General features: G+C 38.6%; 1 protein-coding gene across 3 annotated transcripts in view; it reads left to right on the top strand.

The window, feature by feature from the left end:
- LOC110213587 (cysteine-rich secretory protein 3-like) overlaps positions 1 to 20,722 on the top strand; it is an 82,693-nt gene that overhangs the window by 13,732 nt on the left and 48,239 nt on the right. Inside the window, exon 1 of one of the 3 annotated variants that reach the window (XM_020993959.2) lies at positions 7,079 to 7,187. The exons of the other annotated variants lie outside the window; for them this stretch is intronic. The gene's annotated coding sequence lies outside the window, so the exon portion shown is untranslated. Of the gene's footprint in view, positions 1 to 7,078; positions 7,188 to 20,722 lie in introns of those variants that run through there. 3 annotated transcript variants of the gene reach the window in all.

Raw genomic sequence — 20,722 nt, forward strand, 5'->3', positions numbered from 1 at the left:
AGAATATATGTTAGAGAGTAAGGTGTAAGAAGACTGGCAAGGTAGGAGAGGGCTAGGTTATGAAGGGCTTTGAATGCCAAACAGAGTGTTGGATATTTATTTGCTCATGGAAGCAATAGGAAACCACTGGAGTTTATTGAATGGGGGTAGAGGTGGGGTAAGGGGAGAGTTACAATCAGACCTGCATCTCGGGAAAATCACTTTAGTGGCTGAAGGAAGGATGGATTGAAGTGAGAAGAGATCTGAGGCCTGCAGACCCACCAGCAGGCTGTTGCAGTAACCAAAGCATGAGGTGACAATGGCCTGTACTAGAGTGGTGTCCGTGTCAGAGGAGAAAAGGAAGCCCTCTACAGCAATAAGGAAGGAAGGTTGGAAAAGGAACAGCTACAGGAGAAAGATAATGAATTCCATTTGGGGCATAAAATGTCAACTGAATATCCAGTATGAGAGGTCTGAAAGACAATTGAAGAGGCAAGATTGGAGGTCAGCAAAAGACTGAGGCAGGAAAGGTAGATAGATTTAAGCATCGTTAACCTAGAAATGGTCATGGTCATATCTCTTTTTGTCATTAGAGAAATAAATACATAGTTCATCCTGTTTTATCCTTGAGATTTTAGTAGTATATAGAGTTTAATGTGAGGAAACTCCCTCTCCCAAGGTAGAGTCAGGGCTATTCTGTACCTTAGGGTGTTAGAAAGATGCTAGGGGCACTGGGAGATATGAGTGGCCTTAAACAAGCTGACCAAAATCATACAAGCAGTGTCAAAGGAAAGACTTAAACCCAAGTAGCCTGGACCTCAGGGCCAGCTCTCCATTAACTCAACCAAACAGACACTTGTTTTAGTTTCAAAATACCTTTCAATCTTAGATTGTCCTTTCTAAGATATTTCCTTGCATTATCTGGAATTATATTCAGAGGGGTGCTCTGATTTGAACTTTATAAGTTTGTGGGGATGGAGTACATAAACGTGCAAGACCCAACAGACTAATAATAAACACTATTTGACACACTCCAGTGAAAAGAATACCAAACAGTGAGTCTATACATGGGCTCTACCATTGCTAATTGCATGACCTGGGTCACAGGATCATGGATTTAGAAGTTGTAGATGATGTGAAAGCTATCTAATCCAGTTCTCTCACTTGACAGACAAGTTAATCAAAGTGTAGGAAGACAGTCTTTCTCTCTTCCCTATCTTCCACCCTTATGAAAGTGAACTTTAGCACACATTTGATGATCCCTTAAATACCTTAACTTCTCAGTTCCTCAGTCTAATCAATTTCCATGACATATTCCTCCACTCCACCTGAGCGACACACAAAAAATGGTCATAAACTTGTGCTTTCCATCACTCCAAGGTTTTCCACTTCCTTAATCACAATCACAAAATTCCTCTATTTTTTCACAGTCTTTTGTCATTTTCTTTCCCTTTGTCTTATGAACCCGAACCCTGTTTGTCCACCTCATAGTGACCTCCATTCCCTCTACCCCTAAGTTCTTTTCCAGGCTATCATATTTGCATTGGCTATACTCTTCCATATGTCCAATATTTGGTAAATCAACACTGTCTTCTGCTCTAGAATTCCTTGTCCTTTGTCTTATTGCTGATTGTTCCCAATTCCAAGCCTGGATCATTCCCATCATCTACCAACTTTGCCCTTCTTCAAATGCTGCTAAAGAGAGCTAGAGGAAATCAGGAAAGCAATAATTACTACGTTGTTGTTGTTGTTGTTGTTGTTGTTGTTGTTGTTGTTGTTGTTGTTCAGTTGTCTTCAATCATGTCCAACTCTTTGTGATCCCATTTGGAATTTTCTTGCCAAAGATACTGTAGTGGTTTGCCACTTCTTACTTCTGTACATTTTACAGATGAGGAAACTGAAGCAAACAGAGTTAAATGACCTACCCAGGGTCACACAGCTAATAAGTGTCTGAGGCTGGATTTGAACTCATGATGAGGCTTCCTGATTCTAACCCCAGTGCTCTATCCACTGTGATATTCACTGCAAAGTTACGTTAACTGTCTCTCACTAACCATGGGTTTTCTTGAAGTTCTATCCTGGGGCTTTTCTTTCTTTTGGCCTGTATCACAGGATCTTAAGCTCATGTTTTTGTTTTTGTTTTTTTTCACATCATGGACCCCTTTGGCATTCTTGTGAAGCCTATAGGAACCTTCTCAGAACAACATTTTAAAATGCATAAAGTACATAGGACTACAGAGGAAACTGATTGTATTGACATTATCAATTTTTTTGTAGTCCTCAACTTAAGCATACCTGTTCTATATCATCTTAGTTGGTTATCTAATCAGTTCCCATGGGTTCAGTGATCATCCCTATGCAGATGAATCCCAGGTCTATATATCTAGCCTTAACCTCTCTTTTGAGGTCTATGATTACATCACCAACTACATTTTGGATTTCTCCAACTGATTGGTTCTGTGGTCATCTCAAAAGTATGATGTCCAAAGTAGAATTTCGTATCATTTCCCAATTTCCTTCCCAGTTATGCAGGCTCACTATCTTGGTGTCATCCTTAGTTCCTCACTTGTCCTTACACACATCAAATTGGTAAATGAAGTGTGCCCTCTTTACCTTCACAGAATCTCTTCTATATTTCCCTTTCTTATGATTCATGTATCCATAGCCCAAGCACAGACTCTTATCACTTCTTTTCTGAATTGCTGTAATAGCATTCCAATTGATCTTCCTGCCTCAAGACTCTTCCCACTCAAATCTGTCCTCTATTCAGCTGCCACCAAAATCTTCCTGAAGTACAAATCTGGTTGCATGCCCCACCCCCAACTCAATAAACTGCAATAGATTTCTATTACTTTCACAATCAAATATCAAGTCATCTCCATATTTGATATTCAAAACTCCTTATAATCTGGTTCCTTCCTAATTTTCTAGTCTTCTTCCATATTATGATCCCCCAACACTGGACAAACTGCATTTCCTTGAGCTTGATTTCATGATGCCCTTATGTTCCTTCATTTTCAAAGAATTTCTTCACAATTTAGAAACATTGATTGTCATGGAAGCTTCATCAGATCATAGGATCATGGGTTCTAGAGTTAGTAGACATCTTAGAGATAATTGAGTTAAAACACCATATTTTACAGACAAGGCTACTGAGATATCAAAAAGGGGACTCACTAAATATCTGAAATCAAATATTTCTCACCTCCATGCTTTTCAGCTGACTGGCCTATATGCCTGGCTTGCTTTTTCACTCATATTTGTGCCTCTTAATTTCCTGGGTTTCCTTCAAAACTTAGCAAAAATCCCATGTTCTAAAGAGGCCTTTCTGGGTCCCCCAGCTTCTAATGCCATGCATCCTAAAATCACCTACCATCCACTCTGTATATAACTTATATGTACCTAGTTGTTTATACATTGTCTCCCTCCTTAGAATGTAAACACCATGAGGTCAGAGACTATTTTTTGGCTTTCTTTGTATCTACAACATTTAGCATAATGCCTGACACATAGTAAATGCTTACAGACTGACAAAACAGTTAAGGAAATATCCCAAGGTCACAAAGACAGTAAATAATAGATGCAGAACTAAAAGGGACCTTAGAGAAAATCTATTCTAACATCTTCATTTTCAAAATGAAAACAACAATAATGACAAACAACAGCTAGAGGGGATTTGCCCAGTGATAGAGGTTAAGTAGCAGAGCTAGTATTCAAACACAATTTCTCTGACTCCAAAATCATTCTTCTTATACTCTAGCAAGGGATTTCCTTTCTCTGGATTACTACTTTTTACAAACTTCTTACTACTTCTTACAACAACTTACAACTACTTCTTACAAACAAGAGTATTGGTCTAGAGAATTCCTAACTTTCCTCTATACTTAAAAATTTGCTGATTGCATGATAAGGCAATATTTGAAATAAGTTGTGCTTCCTTCTCACTTTTATTAACTCGTATCATGTGTGTGTTCAGTTGTGTCCAACTCTTCACAACCCCATTTTGAGCTTTTCTTGCAAAGATACTGGAGTAATTTACCATTTCCTTCTCCAGCTTATTCTACAGATGAGGAAATGAGGCAAACTGAGTTAAGTAACTTATCCAGGGTCACATAGTTAATAAATGTCTGAGGCCAGATTTGAACTTATAAAGATGAATATTCCTGATTCCAAGCCCAGTGTTCTATCCACTGTCCCATCTAGCTGTCTTTGTTAATTCTTTGTGTTTTATTTTATTTTGTTGATTTGTTTGTTTTTTCAGTGAAAGACCACAGCCCAAACTGGGAATCTAAAAACAGGCAGAAATGCACTATCAGTTAAAACAATTATTAAATACCTGATTTCCTGTATGATGATGTGGTGCTAAGCACTATTCAAAGAGAAAGACATAACTACTGCCATTGCTCTTCATGAATTTATTATCTAAATAGAGAAACAGATACAATATCTGTCCTGTTAATGTTGACACACTTCCTGAAATCTAGCCACAGACTACTTAGAATTGTTGTAGCCATAGATTCCTAAGATATCTGTGGACCCCAGATCAAGACCCCCGATCTAATCCCATCCTAATTCTAGTTCTCCACCTCACTTCCTGGATATCTCCCCACATTCTTCCTTCAATTACTCCCCCACTCCCACTTGTTTTAGTTCCCCTTTATATACTGTCTTCCCACATTAGAATGTAGGCTCCTTAAAGTCAGGGATTGATGCTGTATTTTTGTGGAGCTTCAAGCATGAATGAGGAAGAAGAACAACAAAATAATCAATTCTGAATGTTGTGGCATGATAATGACAGGATTTGGCTCTAAAGAAGAAATATGTTAATCTACTTCCCTCCTTTCTTCGAAGAGATAGGGGTCTGGGGTTGTGGAACACTATATTAAATATGGGACTCAGTTGATAAGTTGGTTGGTTTTACTGAAGTATAATTTTAGAGCTGAAAGAAACCATTGAATTCAAGAATTCAACCCTTTCATATTACAGATGAGGAAACTGAGGCACAGAGAGTTGAATTGACTGGCCAAGGTTAACACAGCCAGAATGTGTCAGAGCCAAGACTTGAATCCTGTTCTTCTTGTCCTCAAGGCCAACCCTCTATTGACTACAGTGTTGCCTCTTTAGCCTACATTATATTTCATCAGCAACATTATATAGAAAATAGACTTATGTAGGATATTTTGGATACCCAAGGATCATTCATAACATTTCTATGCAAAAGTGTGCTATAGGAAAATGAGTTCCACAAAAACTGACTTAAAGTGAACTTTTAAACAACATCGATCATTAAATTTATATGATCACAATTAGAAGATTTCTTTTCATGTGCACATATATGCATGGGTATAATTAAAGCCATTATGCCTTAAGTGTTCAGGATTTGTTCTAGTGGATAGTTTGCTGGATTTGAAGTTGGAAAGACATGATTTTTAGTCCTCCCTCTGCCTCAACATTTACTATCTATATCAGTCTAAGTCATTTTGCCATTCTGAGTCTCAGTTTTCACACCTGTAAAATTAAGGGGTTGAACTCAGAGACCTCTAAGTTCCCTTCAAACTCTAAATCTATAATTGTTGATTTTATCATAAGTCTATTGTCAGAACTATATACTTCCAACAATTTGTTATGACTTACCATATGTAGAAAGATGATAGTGAATATGAACAGCAGTCAAAGTAGCTTATTGGTCCCTAGAGCATAATACACTATTCATGTGTGATTGCAACTACCCAGAGATTCATTGTTAATGAGATAATCTGCTGTGATTTTTATGATGCCTTTGCATTCCTTCATTTTTAAGGAATTTCTTCAAAATTTACATTCACTGATTATCATTGAAGCTGAATCAATTCATAAGATCATGGGTTCCAGAGCTAGTAGAGAGACCTCAAAGATAATCTAATTAAAACACTTAATTTACAAACAAGGTGATTCCAAGGTATCAGAGACAGGACTTACTAAAGAAATCAAGTGATCACTTAAATCAATTCCATTTATTCAATCCAAATCTTACATATATGACATAAATATATTATATATTCACATGTTATATAGAAATGTGATATATATGCGTATGTATGTATGTATGTATATATGTATATTACTAGTGCTTACAACAGTCCCTGGCAAATAGTAAGCACTTAAATGCTTCTTGACGGACTAGTTTTATAGTACCTACATGACGTAATACTTAGCATCAACAAAATATCAGATATAATGTTGTATGGAAGAGAACTAGACTTGTAATCAGCAAAACTTGAATTTGATTACCACCTCAGACAAACACCAGCTGCATAACCCTGGGAAATTGCTTGACTACTCAGTGACTCAGTTTCCTCATCTGTCAAATGAGATAGTTAGACTAAATGGTCCCTTCTAGCTTTGAATGGATGGGACTATGAGTAACTTGGCTAAGTAAATTTAGTCATGTCTGTGTGAATTATATACACAAACAATAAAGCTAATCTGATACTCTCAGCAAAGGAATATTGGAACATTTCCCACAAAACTAGAGAGTATAGTTAATTCTTTTTCAAATAATTTACTGTTTCTACATAGGGGATAGTGTGGTTTGATTGCTAGAGTGTCAGGCTTAGAATCGAAGTCATGGGTTCAAATCCTGTCTCTAACACCAATTGGCTGGATAACATTTGTTAATGCCTAAAGATTTAGATACTAAATGATCTATATAGGTAGAGGGAGTTGCTCAGAGTTCTCCATGCTGATGAAATCATAGATCCTTTTCATATTCAAAAAAAACCGTTGGTTTTGAAACAGTGGAAAAGTCATATATTTCATTTTACAACTGTAGAAATGGTCTTACAAATTCTGTTCTGATGCAATGGTGGGAAAAAAACAAGAGTTGAGACTCATCTATGACAAAAATTAATTTGTCAAAAATATAAAATAGTTATGATGTACAATTTCAAGCATTCAAACAATGGCTGGAACCTCGTCAGACAAGTTGCACTGTAACTTGATACAGTTTCCAGAAATGGCATGACAAATTCTGTTTCAAGGCCATGTTGACTTAAAATTAATTACACAACCTTGTATAACCAGAATATGCCACAACAGGAAATGATATGCTTTATACATATATATGTGTGTGTGTGCATATATACTGTTCCATTCAGATCCTTAAATATACAGACCTTAGATCTTCCTAAAGACAGAACAGGTGCCTCATCTTGCTCTAAAAATCACTGGTAAGTGACAACCTTTTTATTTCAGTATAAAAACTCTACTTTCACATTTTTTTGTCATACAAGCCAGTGAAATGACAGACCTAATAAACTGTCATGACCACCAGTGAAGTGACATATCATTGCTAATTCATTAAACAGAAAGATTCAATTTCATCCTTTGAAGATAAGGATAGAAGATGTAACCTTTTCATTTCCAATGTAATTTTAGCCCAATGGAAATACTGGTGATAAGTTGTTTTATTGGGAAGACCAATGTGATTAAATTCTCTGTTTGTAGTATCTAAGAATAAATTTTCTTTTTCTATATATGATAGGAAATTCAAAGGTAGCTATGGGGTAGGTAATTTAAAAAGGAATTTGATTGAGTATATGTGTATGTGAGTGTACTCTCTATCATTATTTTATTTTATTGTAATTTCAATACTCTGTATCGATCATTTTCAAAATGAGAAGTAGCATATCAACTTTTGTTTTTAGGTTAAAATTTACCAATCCTAAATAATGGCATAGAAGTTGAAGTTTAAAGTGTAAGTTCACTTTTTCTACAAATAATAAAAATGCTCAGAATTGTTGTACATAAAATGTCTGCATTAAACTTGAAGAAAGTTAAAATGAGCTGCATTGTATTCTCGAACATCTGACGTTTGTAGATGCTTGGAAGAATTACAGGGGATTCTATCCAAGAGCTGACTCTGTTCAAGTTGAGAGAGAGAGAGAGAGAGAGAGAGAGAGAGAGAGAGAGAGAGAGAGAGAGAGAGAGAGAGAGAGAGAGAGAGACATGGGGAAAGAGAGGGCAAGGAGGAAAGAAGAGGGAAAGAGGAGGAGGGGAGGGAAAAAAAGGTATTTATTGTGTGTACCCATTGGAAGGAGGTAATTTCTATACATTAAGAACATATTGAGCATATTAAGTGTTTTTTAGGAAACCAAATATCATTTTTCTCTCTCAGGGATGTATTTTTCTTCCATAGTTTTAACTAATTCATCTTGCATCACTGTAGTACTCTCCACACTTGTGGTTTACCCTGTCCCAAAGGAAAGAGGACCTAGCCCCAGGATGGTTACTAAGAGTCAGACCTAGAAAATGTGATTGTGGAATTGAATCCCTGAAGTATAACCAGAAAATAATAAAATTGTAGTCATATTTCCAGACTATTTAAACCTTCTACAATGAAGTCATCATAAAAGAAATAGAAGCATAAGAGAAACAGAGGCCAGTTTCTGAAGGTTAGACTAAGCTAAAAGCAAAGAGAAGCAGTAAAAGTGAAAAGGTAGAAGGATTTTTTTAGCAGGGCTTTTGATTTTGTAGTTTAATTTTTAAATTTCAATTAGATATTAGATATTAGTGGGAGGCATCCTATTTAAACTTTTAAGTTCAAACTAGTTTAATCTAGTTTAAGCTAGAGTCCCCCATCCTCACTCTATCAGATTAAAAAAAATAAGTTCTTCAAAAATGAAAATAAAAACATACAAACAATACTCCTTGGCAAATAATTTTGCTGATATGCTCTATAAGGCTTGTAAAGCAACTCAAGTAAATTCACCCAACACTTAATAAGCACCTGCAAGATGATACGCCAATATTTTGTCTCAGTGGGTTATCCCCTACAGCTTACACCTTTTAAATTTGTTTGATTCTGATGCTTATATACATGGGACTGAACTTCCAAGTCTCATTATGACATGATTGTGGGCTAGGAAGTTGTCATTTTTGTTCTTATAATTTCTTTACTTTCCATTTATATTATATGGGTAAAATGTTTGCCCCTTAATACTGAGATAGCAAAATTAAAGAGCCTGAACAGCTTAGTCAGTGGCACATCACACTCCGAGGGAATGCGGAATCAGAAGACTTGGGCTCTAGTCCTATCCTTAACTTGTCACTTGTGTGTCACTTGTATGAACTTGTCACTTCCCCCCTCTCGGACTGACTTCTTCATTTGTAAAATGAAGAGGTTGGAGCAGATAATCCTTAATATACATAATAATTCTGACGTTATGTAATTCTACGTAACGTCTTAGGTATGATTCTGAATCAGGTAAAACAACCACACATAGACAAAAAAAAAATCACCAGGGACATCATATACTGTTATTGTTGAGTCATTTCAGTTGTGTCCAACTCTTCACATCTCCATTTGGGATTTTCTTGGCAAAGATACTGGAGTGGTTTGCAGTTTCCTTCTTCAGCTCATTTTACAGATGAGGAAACTGAGGCAAACAGGGTTAGGCAACTTGCCTAGGGTTACATAGCTAGTAAGTGTCTGAGGCCTGATTTGAATTCATGCCTTCCTGACTCCAGGCCCAGCACTCTATCTACTGCACCACCTAGCTGCCTTAATGTCATATACACCAGAGAGATAACTAGTGTGGAAAAATCAGGGCTTCATTTTAGGGAGCCAAATTTAGAGGATGCTAACAACATTCGCGTTTCTTCAGCACCTAGGGGGAAAAAGAATTTAGAATCTTTATAGCAAGAATAATTAGTTAAAATAGGAAACTACCAAATGTCATTTAGATTGACTTCCTCCTCAGTAGCTTGCCCATCCCTTTCCTCTTCATCCTTATATCAGTAACCCAGCACCATTGTATACCCCTTACTTTGCTCCAGCACCCTTAACTCTGCACACTTTTTGTATACTTGCCTCATAAAAATTCCTGATGGCTGCTTTGTTATGCATTCTCATGTGTGTGAGGAAGAAGCTCACCTTTGTGAAAAAATGCCGCACAAAGAATTCCCAAGATAAGGCTAATCATGTAGGCCATCTTAGAAAGTTGTTCTAGATTGAAGCACTACGTAAATCATTTGGTAAAAGGTATCACTTTTACAAATTTATTTGTAAATTGTTATTATTGTTGTACAAATAGCAATGATGTTATCTGTCTTCTCACACAATTTGTGAGATGATAGGACAGGGTTAGGAACTAGGTCTGTGATCCCACTGGTATCAGGAACTCTCAAATGAAGAAACCTTCTATCAATCTAGCTTGGCAGCATCTCTGCAACTTACACTGTTGGGGTTGTTGAGAGCATTGAGAAATTAAGTGACTTGCCTCTAGATCATCTAGCCATTGTATGGCAGAGGACCAGGTCCTCCTGATTTTGGAGTAAATCACTGTCTCTAGAAAAATAATACCATTCAGGGCCGCTAGGTGGTGCAGTGGATAGAGCACCAGCCCTGAAGATGCTCAAATGTGACCTTTGACCAAACACTTGACACTTACTAGCTGTGTGACCCTGGGCAAGTCACTTAACCCCAATTACCTAATAAATAACTAGAATAATACCATTCATTTATATATTGTTTAAAAGTTTATCAAGGACTTGATATTGTCAACCTTTAAAAAGAGTTTGTCTTAGGAAGGACAAAAAAAATTAGCCTGCACATGCATGTTTGTTTATCTCAAAGCTGGTGGATCATGCATATAGAGATATGCATGGGAGTTTATTGTAAAAATGAGGCTACTTTGGAGTTGGGCCACACTGATTATATATCCATAGAGAAAGAACGTGTTTCCTTTTACCTCCCCCTGACTCAGGATGCCTGTATCACCCAGTATTATAGTCTCTATATGTATATATACAATGAGAAAGCAATTTTCTTAATAAATTAAATTGTAAATACAATAAGTGTCAAAATTTTAGTTTCAGGATGTCTGTGTTTCTTCTATCATTAACATGCCATAACATGACATGACATGTGTCCATAAAACACAAAGATAAGAAAAGTCCCATTACTCAAGATAGTGTCTGGTTCAAGGCACTTTGTACTTGGCAGTCATAAGCAGAAAAATGCTCTTTGTCAGCTTCATCTGGCCTTGCAGTTGCTGACACAGGAAGTGGCATTCTGGGTTCACTCAGAGAGCAGAGCAAAGCATATCTGTTATGCCAGAGCACACAAGGCATTATGGTAGGTTAAGCTCAGAGTGGGCCAAAAATGTCTTTCTCCTGATTGGCCAATCCAGGTTTTAGGCCTTTCTCAGGTGACAGGGTTCAAACTGGTTTGGGGAGGCCCCTGGCCGGTTCACAATATCAATCTGGGAAGATAGATAGTACTAGTATTAATATACCCAATTTAAAGATGAGGAAACTGAGGCGCAGCAAGACGGAGTCACTTCCTCAGAATCCCGTGATTTGACCTTGGAAGTAGAGCTCAAACCCATGTCTTTTGATATGAAGTCTAGGGATCTTTCCATCAAACCACATTACCCATCTAAATTGTATAGAGACTTTTAACAATTTGAGGCAAAGATGTTGTACTCTTTAAAATTTTTATCTTGTAACTGTAATTTATTGTATTTTTTAAAATTATTTGAAATAACAGCAATATTGCAAGAGGCAAATGGCAAATACAGTGTAAAAACCCTAGAGCCAGGAAGACCTGAATTTTAAATCCTAGCTCTGAAACATACAGGGTAAGTGACCCTGAACATGTCAAGGAACCTCTCAGTGCCACAGATAACTTTCTTTTTTTTTTTTGGCTAGGCAATGGGGTTAAGTGACTTGCCCAGGGTCACACGGCTAGTAAGTGTTACATGTCTGAGAAAGGATTTGAACTCAGGTCCTCCTGAATCTGGGGCCAGTGCTTTATACACTGAGCCACCTAGCTGCCCCAACAGATAACTTTCTAAGTACAGAAGAGATGCTGACCTGTGTTAGGAGGTAGAATTTCTGCATTATAGAATTCCAAGTGTCAATGGAATCATAGGTCCAATATCTCTCTATACCACTGAGTAGTATCACATAATCCAAATTTCTCATTTTATAGGTAACAAAACCGATGCTTAAAATGTCAAGTGGTTAACCAAAGTTCACACAGCTAATCAATGGTAAAACCAGAACCTGAAATTAGTTTTTCTGATTGCAGGATTCATGCTCTGTCCACTATAACACATGACATTACTATTCCTATTTTTAAAAATTAGGAAACTGAGGTAGAATGAAATGGAATAATTTGGCTAAGGTCATACTTCATATAATGATTATTTTTCAGGGTAATGGCATGTGTCATTTTGGAGATATGCATTTTTTAAAAGAAGAAACTATTTTAATTGGTTTATACTGCGAATCTTATTCTGAATCTCAAAGTACAATTCATGTGTGATAGATAGTATGGAGAAAAGGTGCTGGGTTGGATATTATAGGTCCTAGATTCAAATCCTGCCTCAACCATTTTCTACTTGGGCAAATTACGTAACCTTTTTCTGGTTTTCAGCTTCTTCATCTGTAAAATGAGGGGGAGAGGAGAATATTGAACTAGGTGTTATGTAAGGTCCCTTGAAGCACTAAGTCTATCATCCTATAACTCAAATCTCAATATTAGTTCGCTAACTTCTCATTCTCTGGTAGTAGAATTGAGCTTGAAAGGAAGAAAAGCAATACATAAAGGGGAGAAAGAAAGTCGAACCAGGCAGAAATGGTGTATAACTCACAAGAATGTAAAAATGCTTGTCAAGGGAGTTGAAGTCATGGGTTGTTAGTCAGCTAGGTAGCTCAGGGAATAGAGTGCCAGCCCTGGAGTCAGGAGGAAATGAGTTCAAATGTGGCCTCAGACATTTCCTAACTGTGTGACCCTGGGCAAGTCACTTAAACCAGTTTGCCTCAGTTTCCTCATCTATGAAATGAGCTGGAGAAGGAACTGACAAACCACTCCAGTGTCCTTGCCAAGAAAACTGCAGATGGAGTTGAACACAACTGAAAAACTACTGAACAAAAGTCACAGGTTTAAGTATAAAGGTCGTGATGTTTGCTCTATAGCAGGGATTCAGTGGTTCTTAAACTGTGTGTATGTGCTTGTGTGCCTTAAGTTCCTTCGGCAATGTGGTGAAGCCTCTGGAGCCCTTTAAAAATACATAGAATTACAAAGAAAATAAATTATATCGATATATATTTTTTTTAATTACAGTGAAGATAAATTACTTGTCCAAGATCATACAATTAAGTTTCTTAGGCAGAACTTAAATCCAGGTCCTCTTAACTCTATCTTCTTTTGCAAATAGTAGGTATTTTTGTTCCTTTCATCCATTTGGTGCCTGAGCATAGGAAAGTCAATTTTTTTTAACCTTCCTACTAATGTGGCTCTCATTCTTTGTTCCAGCCCAGATTGACCAAATGTCAGAAGGACTAGCAAGCTGAGTGCTGAGTCAGCTGAACTAAACATCAAGATGTTTGAGAAGCCTCATTCATCAATGAATATTTATTGGGTGCCTAGTACTTTCAGTAGGAGTGAGGGTAGGGGAAACTTTTTTTTTTTTAATCAGTGAGGTTCTTCCAGGAGCAGTGAGAATTCCTGAGCTGGGATTCCATATTGTCTAACAAAAGTCATCAGGGCTCCTATTCCAGAGGATGTTCCTTTCTTTCTCATTGTTCAGCCTTTTTTCAGTCATGTCTGAGTCTTCATGATCCCAGTAGCAGTTTTCTTTGCAGATACTGGAGTAGTTTGCCATTCCCTTCTCTAGATCATTTTACCAGGAGGAAACTAGGCAAACAGGGTTAAGTGATTTGTCCCAGGTGACACGGCTAGTTAAGTGTCTGAGGCCAAATTTGAACTCAGGAAGATGAGACTGATGAGGTCTAGAGGTTTAGGGGTTCTGGGACCCCGAGATCACGACACACGGGGCCTGCCTGAAAGAATTTGACCCAAGCCCTCTTTCAGCCAAAGACAAGGTTTATTAAAGCTCCACTGATTTAGCCAGACTCTTAAGGAAGAGAGTGTGTAAGGTATTGGCTAGACTGTGAGAATCTGAGCATTGGCTAGATTCTAAGAACCTGAGCACCTTAAAGGAGACAAGATGGACCTATATACAAAAAGACCATGGGAGGGATCTAGGAATGGCCCAGTAATTTGGGGTGACTGAAGGAGGGATCTAAGGAAGATCTGGATGGGAGTGGCCAGTAAGCTGGGGTGAACAGAACTCCTGGGACCTGGACCATGTGGCCAAAGGAGTTTAGTTAGGATTAAGGGTGGGAAATGGCCAGGGGCATAGGGAGATAAGACAACGGAGGTCATAGGCAGAAGGAAAGGCCATTTGATGGGATTATAGCCTCAGGCAAACACAGAGATTTGACCATGTGGGAAAGTCCAGGGTTTTTCCTTTTTGGGGTCTAGATCCCAACGCCATGATGCCTAACTGCCCTTCTTTCTCATTGCCTCTGAATAAATATAACAAATTGCTCCTTGGTGGATTCTAGGACTAGAGAGCTTGGGTTGGTATACAGCCTGAGCAGTCATCTGGAAGTTGATGGCTCCAACCCTAGAAGAAAGGAACCTGGCAAGAATATTTAGTAAATATGGACCAAACAAACACAAGAGAAATATAATCAGTAGTGGAATAAAAATCAAGACTTCTTGACTTCAGGCCTGGCACTCTATCCACTGTGCCTGATGCAGTTTCAGGGTTGAGGGGTGCTGGGTCCTGTCTGAAAGAATTCGACCCAAGCCTTCTCTCAGCCAAAGACAAGGTTTATTAAAATATCCATCATATTGGGCAGACTCTTAAGGAGTCTGAACATTAGTAAACTATTGGCTAGATTTTGAGAATCTGAGCATCTTAATGGAGACAAGATGGACCTTATATATGGAAAGACTGTGGAAAGGATATAGGAGTGGCCAAGTAGTCCATGAGGCAATAGAATTACCAAGGGTGGGAAGTGGCCTGGGGCCATAGGGAGGCAAGACAATGGAGGGGAGATTAGGTATAGCCACAATGAAAGGCCAATTGATGGGATTATAGACTCAGGCTAAAGCCAGAGGTTGGCCATGTGGGAAAGTCAAGGGTTTTTCCTTTCTGGGGCCCAGATCCCAACGCCATGATGCCTAACTGCCCTTCTTTCTCATTGCCTCTGAATAAATATAACAAATTGCTCCTTGGTGGATTCTAGGACTAGAGAGCTTGGGTTGGTATACAGCCTGAGCAGTCATCTGGAAGTTGATGGCTCCAACTCTAGAAGAAAGGAACCTGGCAAGAATATTTAGTAAACATGGACCAAACAAACACAAGAGAAATATAATCAGTAGTGGAATAAAAATAGGGGCCAATATAGAAAGAAGCCAGGACTCCCATGAAAAAGATGATTTTGAAGCACTAAAATTATTGTGAATTTCTTGCATCCAACTAGCTTTTTCAAAAATATGAGCAATGCAGAACTCTACCTGCCCAGAATTGTTGTTATACATGTAACAAAATGTGTTTGCTAAAGTGCATACACCCCCACTGGATGCAAGCAAGTAGTTTAGGGCTGTTCTATTATCTAGAACTACTTTTGCTAAGGAATCTAAAGATTGCTGGATTTCCCAAAGACTATAAGCTGTCTCATTTGCCAACTGGTGAGTAATCTCTGTCAGGTTAGAGAGAATATGTTCATGTTGTAGATGACCATACCAGGGCATGAGATACTCTGCTCTCTTTTTAAAAGACCAGAGAACATTTCCCCAAAATCCATGCTTTGCCCTTAAGTTAGAGACTGTGGGCTGTGTGGCATTGAAAATGGAGAAGGGGGGTGCTAAAATCTGAGGGTGCACACCCCAAAGTCCTTGTAGGGTGTCAAACATTGGGTGGCCAAGACAGTAGTTCTGGGGTCTTGCCATGTGTTGGCACTTCATTTCACCTTTTCCCCATAATTCTTGTCACTAGTGGTATCTGCACAGACTGTAGTGCAGGTCACAGTATTAGCAGAAACTCTTACAAGCCCTCCCTCCACAAGGGTGTTAACTTGTCTAGTGGCCTTGGAGCTTGTCTCCCAAGTAGGGGAATATTCCCCTGTGGAGAAGCAAGGTGTAAATATAGAAAGAGTGGCCCATAAAGAAGTGGCAAGCATAAATGGAGTGGCATAAACTTCTGAGAAAGTCATATTGGGAAGGGGGGGCTTTGTGGAGATGAGAGTTACTGTGTGGGTGGGAGTGGTCTAAAGAATTTCCCAGTTTAACTAGGGAAATATTTCCCTACTTTTGGAGGCCAAATGTAAATTTAGGGGCTTCCTCAATTCGAATGACTGTAGCAGTCACTGCCAGCAAGCTTGCAGGCCTTCCAGAGGCTCCTGAGGACCGAGTTAGGGGCATGGAGGTCAATTTAGATTTTAAAATCACAAAAGCTTTAGCCTGGTCTGGGCCCCACTCTACAGGGAGTGAGTCAGGGCCTAGAGGAGTGTCATAAAGTGGCTTAACAATCAAACTATTATTAGAGATCCAGAGTCTACAAAATCTATCCATGCCTAGAAAAGTTTGAAATTGTTTCTTAGTGGCTGGGACAGGGAGTTTGTAGCCTGAGAATGGGGTCTCCGGAAAGCTCAACAAAAGCCATTAAGTAAGAAATCTCCACCTGTTTTCTTTCTCTGCAACAATATTTTTCTAACTCTGAGAGGGTCTTTAGCCATAATGTCCCAAAAAGGGGCCATGCCTCATAATTTTCCAGGTGATATGAAGGCAAAGAGTGTTGCAAAAATGCACCAGCTTTTTCTTTTTAAGTCCTTTACAGAAGCTAAAATTTTTCCAATTTTGTAAAAGACAGTCCAAAGGCGAATTCTTGGCAGTTGAAGAGGACTGACCCATTGTGGGCTTAGGGGAAAGAAAAAAAGGAAAAAAATCCAACAGTTTCCCAATTCTGTAGCACCAAGAGAACTGAGAGGATTGGACCTACACTTGCTGATAGGGAGTTCATCCTCTATGTTAAAGAAGGTATACCCAGGTCCAAGTGCTCACACAGGGGTACTGGACTGAGAGCATGAGAGCATCAGGCAGAGTTTGAGACAGCCTCGTAGCTGTCTGCCCTAGCAGGATCTGAGAGATCAGTCCCGAAAACACTTCCAAGCCAAGCCTAGCTAGCAGCTTGGAAATCCCCCTCCCAGACATAAGACAACAAAGGAATTGGGGAGGGGGAGGCTTAAGTTGTGGCTGGAGAAGAGTTTGAGATTTGGCAGTTATTTCCCAGTCAGAGAACCATATGAAGAGGTCCAGAGGTTTGTGGGGTGCTGCTGGGAACCCCCAAGATGGCGACACTGGACCCTGCCTGAAAGAATTCAACTCAAATCTTCTTCCGGCCAGAGAAAAAGTTTATTAGTGATAAAACATATAGGTCCGGTGATGCCCATAATGACGAGTGGGAATGAGAAAGTCTCAACCTTTTGGGTATGAGATTCTCAGTGTCTGAATGGGGGCCAGGGTAGATTTTTTATCCACTGAAGTGACTTTGGGTGGCCAGAGAAGGGGGCTGGGAAAAGAGTCTAGGTGAGAATTCTTATTGGAGGGTCTGAGAGATTGAATAGACAATGGGAATAGATAATGAAGGGAACTGGAAGGAAGTAAGGAACCTGAAAGTTTAAGGGTTTTCTGGGGCCTGTAGACAAATGGGAGCCACATTGTTTTTAGAGCCAGGGGCAAAGGCACATCAGAATAAGATCAAAAGGACAGGCTAAGGCTTTCAAAGGGAGATGAGAGCCTGGGGCCTGTAAACAAATGGGAGTCAGATTCCCTTTGGGGCAAGGGGCTAAGATCTTGGCTTGGGCCCACCCCATCATTATCATCTATTCTTTTCTAAAAGAACATCCTTTTAGAAAAGAATAGGTGATAGGTGTAAAAATCATCATTCTCCTTTATTGTTTAAAAGTCCATTGTACCCATCCTGCTTGTATAACTAAAACATAAACTTGTGAAAACTGCTGCTAAGGGCTCACTGATTTTTGTGTACAATGATGCTTGTGCTCTGAGCATAATAGAATTTTTTTCATATTTCTGTATCATTGATTGTTAGGATTGGCAGCAGCATTTATCAACAAATTTTTGATAATATTTATCACAGTTATTGTTGGAGCAGCTAGGTGGTACAGTGGATATAGTGCTAGTCCTCAAGTCAGAAAGACTTATCTTCCTGAGTTCAAATCTGGCCTCAGACACTTAATAGCTATGTGACCCTGGGCAAGTCATTTAACCCAGTTTGCCTCTGTTCTTCATCTATAAAATGAGCTGAAGAAGGAAATGGAAACCACTTCAGTGTCTGCCAAAAATAACCCAAAGAGAATCATGAAGAGTTAGATCCAGCTGAAATGACTGAACAACAACAAACCTGTTAAAAGAAATCTTGGTTCAGGACTCACCCAGGTCAATGAGCCAATCAGGAAAAGAAAGGCAAAGGTATTTTATTATCATACTAAAGGCAACAAGCAATTGGAATGAGACTAGGAGTAAACAACTTAAATACAATGGTAAAGAAATGCTGATTGGTACCAGCATTATGAGGAAATGGATTTACACCACCTTAGATTTTTCCCCTTGTCTAATTACTAGGACATTTCTAGAATGCTATTTCCTGCAGGCTGATTGTGCAATTACCCAAAGGTCAAGCAAGATTTAAGCATGGGGCACCTTGGACTAACTTTGCATACACAAAAGGATAAATTAGGTTAGATCAAGATCAAGTTGTCCTGCCCAGAAGCCCTCCAGCCTACACAAAGGAAAAATTCACCTAGAGAGACTCTTGGGTAAAAAAAAATAAAAATAAAAAATAAAAAAGTTGACTAACTCCAATTTAGAAAATTGCAGAAATAGGTTAATGTTCTATATTGTCAGTGTTGTCTGTCTACCTCTTGGACCTGAATAATCTATCAGATATTAATGATTGGACTTTGGAGGAATCAGTCTGATAGTTGTCCTGATTTTTCTAATCAACATGGTGTGCAATTCAGGAGCTGAAAGCAAGAGAAATTTTGCAAAAGCAAAGCTGAACAGCTTTATTGTTTTAATTGGAAGGCCTCCTCACACTTCAGTCTGGGTGAATACCCAGGCTAGGACTAGGATTTGTCCAAACCCTGTGCCTTTTGACCTTATTTTCTGCAGGCAAATTAAAAAGAAAGTTGCCTGTCTGATTGTCATTTTGTAATTACTGTATTGTCTTGGCTACCTTCTTTGTCTAAAATCTTGGGTAGTCTTGGTCTGGTCCAGTCTGATGTAAATCTAGAGTGATTAGAAAAGAATCCCTAGTATTAATATAAGTCTGAAATGAATCTCAATTCCTCCTGTGGCCGTCATTGATCATTATGAGATCTCTTAGTATCTGGTAATTCTAGTCTGCTTCTGGTAATTCTGGTTTGTGACAAATTCAGAAGCTAAATTATTCCTGGTCAAATCTACTTCTATCCTACTGCCAACTTGGCAGTACGTAGGGGCCAGAATTAAAACAGGCTAAACTTCTTAGGGCCACAGATAGGTTTTTAGTGGCTCGCTTTCGAAGTAAAGGTATAATTAATGATTAAACTGTTTTGTAAATAAATCATATTTTTAAAAAGGGAAATTTCAATTAATATCAATTAATTATGCTTAGTACTTAAGATTTTTATTTATCATGAAATCACATTAATGTTAAAAAATTACTTTGCTAAGCAGTACAGTTTTAATACGTTTTTCAAGTTTTTCTTACTGTTTACATTTAGCTAATGGGACATATTACACTTCTTGTCAGCAGTTTGTCATTCTCTGGAATCATATTTGAAATGAAAACTGACAGTAGATGCCTCATTTTCTGAGTTTACTTTCTTGAAAAACTATTGTTCCCCACTGAGATTTTCAACAATTTGGATGCTTTAATTTGTTTTTCATTGGTGTCCAATTTGTTTAAGTTAGGATGTTTTGATTCAAAATGGCGATGAAGATTGTAATTACTTCTCAGCAAACAAGGCATAATATTTTGTCTCTCTTGTAAGTTACCAAGCATCTTTGTCCAATCCATGTTAAACACTTTATGTTCTGATTCGATCTTCCATTTATTTTTATCACCCATTTTAACAAGGTCATCCCAAAATCTTTATTATTAGAGCCAAAAAGTCTCCACAACAACTGCTCACATACAGAGAAATACTGACCTGAGTGTCTGACCTTGGAGAAGGCGCCAGACACTCATGTAACTTGGAGGGTGGCCACGCATTGAGGGAGGGAAAGAAGCCCTCACGTTGTTGCCACTCCTCACACATCGGGCATCAATTGCATTGGTGCGTGGCTACAATCGCTTTGTCCCTGTTCAGTGCCTGTAATGACTGCACACAGCTGATTCTCACACCTCTCAGACTAGAGACAGACTGACAGTGGCTGACTGCTGTGGGTCATGTGGTAAACAGGAGATGGTGTGTAGTGGCAACTCACCTACCAAGTTACATGATAGGCACAGCAGTGACTAGTGGAAGGAGGGTTAAGTGGAGCATGGACAAAGCTCTCATTGCATCTTTATTTTCTTTTCTAGTCTCTACATTTTTTTTTTTGCAGGCCATCTGAAATCCTTTGGTGGGCCAAAAGCAGCCCATGGGCCAAACATCATGCAGGCCTGCTATAGACATACTTTTGGATTGTTTCCTGGATAATTAGAAGAAAGTTTCATTGAAAAGAACTTAATCTGTATGAAATGTGGTTTTGACTTTGTGAAAATGTCTGGGTGTGGTTATCTTCTGAAACTAGACATCTTTTTTTTTTTTTTTTGGCAATTAGGGTTAAGTGACTTGCCCAGGGCCACACAGCTAATAAGTGTCAAGTGTTTGGTCTGAGGCTGTATTTGAACTC

Source organism: Phascolarctos cinereus, unplaced genomic scaffold, assembly GCF_003287225.1.
Source record: "Phascolarctos cinereus isolate Bilbo 61053 unplaced genomic scaffold, phaCin_HiC Scaffold_5;HRSCAF=322, whole genome shotgun sequence".
NCBI lineage: Eukaryota > Metazoa > Chordata > Mammalia > Diprotodontia > Phascolarctidae > Phascolarctos > Phascolarctos cinereus.